Below are 2,309 nucleotides of genomic sequence, written 5' to 3' on the forward strand. Positions count from 1 at the left end.
CTTCCCAGTATAATGAAATCACTTCCATCTTCATTTGAGTCTAAGACCACAAAATCTGCAAGGAATATGAATCTGTCCACTTTAACTAGAAGGTTTTCAATCACACCCCTGGGACATATCACTGACTTGTCCACAAATTCTAAAGACATCTGTACTGTCTTCACTTCCTCTATGCACAACTTCTTCACCAAAGAAGAGGACATTAGATTGATACTCGCCCCTAAATCACACATTGCCTTATTGATGATCATACTTCTAATGGTACAAGGCAAAAAGAAACTTCCAGGGTTTTCAAGTTTAGGGGGAGGTCCTTTCTGGATTAATGCCCTACATTCTTCAGTGAGCAGTATAGTTTCCTTCTCATGCCAACTTCTCTTTTTGTTGATAAGCTCCTTCAAGAACTTTGCATATAGGGGCATCTGCTCTAATACCTCAGCCAGGAGGATGTTGATCTCCAATTTCTTGAAGACTTCAAGAAATTTAGGGAAGTTTTAGTCCTTAGTCTCCTTGTTGAACCTTTGGGGGTATGGCAGTGGAGGTGTGAAGTTCACTCCCTGCCTTTATTCCTTGGTTGGTTCTTCCCTTGCTTCCTTCCCTTCTCTTGAGATTTGTGGCTGGTCTTCCTTCTTTTTGAGCTTCTCTGGAGTATGCTTGCTTGCTGTTACATCCTTGTCGTTGGCTTCCTCTTTCTCAGCTTGTTTCTTGTCATTTTCCTTTGGCTTCTTGGTTGCTCCTTCATCTTTCGCCAAAATTTTTCCACTCCTCAGCTGTATAGCTTTATACTCTTCCTTCGGAACCACTTGGGAGTGAGCTTGATGGTCTTTCAGTTATAACTTGCTTGAAAAGATGTCCAATCTGCCTTTCTATGTTTCTGATGGAAGCTTCATTGTTCTTGGTTATAAGTTCTTGCTGCTTCATCATTTTCTCTATCATCATCTCCAACTAGGAGATTCTCTGAGAGTCTTGTGGAATTTGTGGTTGGGTGTAAGCTGGTGAGGGTGAATGATGGTTGTTTAGATTGGTAATTTGGTTATTAGATGGATAATGGTTAGAGTTGGGGTGAGTGTTTTGGGGTTTTCTATATGGATTTTGGTTGTTATTCTGCTGGTTGTTGTGGTTTGTGTTTTTCCAACTGTTTTGGTTTGAATTTCGTAATGGCTGCTGAGTCTGAGTGTGATTGTCTCCCCATCTGAGATTGGAGTGGTTCTTCCAGGAGTTGTAAGTGTCACCATAAACCTCATTGTGTCCAGAGCCTTGATTGTGCATGTAATTCACTTGTTCTTGCTGTTGATCTTCACAAGCTTCTTTGTCTTGCCCCCATGTGGTTGATGGCTGGCTTGTATTTACTGCTGCAACTTGGAGGCTATCACTCCTTTTGGCCTATTTGCTCAAATTATTACTGAATTCGCTGCTGCATCATTTTGTTTTGAGCTAGGATTGAGTCCACTCCTTCCAACTCCATCACTCCTTTCCTTTGTGATGGTTGGTGTTGTCTTTGGTGAACAAAGAAATATTTGTTGTTAGCCACCATATCAATAAGATTTTGGGCCTCCTCTGTAGTTTTCATCAATTGTAAAGAGCCCCCTACTGAGTGATCTAGTGCCTCCTGAGCTTTTAATGTCAAGCCTTCATAAAAATTCTGCAATATGTCCCATTCATTGAACATTTCGGGAGGGCACTTCCTAATTAGAGCCTTGTATCTCTCTCATGCCTCATAGAGAGGTTCAGCATCCATCTGTGTGAATGTTTGTACTTCAGTTTTCAATCTAATAATCCTCTGAGGTGGGTAAAATTTGGTAAGGAACTTGCTCACTAGATCCTCCCAATTGTTGATGCTATCTCTTGGAAATGACTCCAACCATTGAGTAGCTTTGTCTCTGAGGGAAAATGGAAATAACATCAGCTTGTAGATATCAGGATGCACACCATTGGTTTTGACAGTATCACAAATCCTTAGAAAAGTGGATAAGTGTTGGTTTGGGTCTTCAAGTGGTCCTCCTCCATAGGAGCAGTTGTTTTGAACCAAGGTGATGAGTGGTGGCTTTAGTTCAAAGTTGTTTGCATTGACATTTGGGGTAAGGATGCTACTCCCACAATGCCTTGGGTTAGCGAACGTGTAAGAGGCCAAGACTCTTCTCTGAGGTAGATTGTTGTTTTTGGCCACTCCTTCTTGATTAGCATTGGAAGTGTTTCCTTCCATCTCTTGGAATTCTTCCTCAAAAACTTCTTCACCTATGACTCCCTTCCCTTTGGCTTCTCTTCTTATTCTCCTCAAAGTTCTTTCGTCAAGATCACCAGAGTTGGGAACC

The sequence above is a fragment of the Arachis ipaensis genome, chromosome B05 (assembly GCF_000816755.2).
Source record: "Arachis ipaensis cultivar K30076 chromosome B05, Araip1.1, whole genome shotgun sequence".
Taxonomy (NCBI): domain Eukaryota; kingdom Viridiplantae; phylum Streptophyta; class Magnoliopsida; order Fabales; family Fabaceae; genus Arachis; species Arachis ipaensis.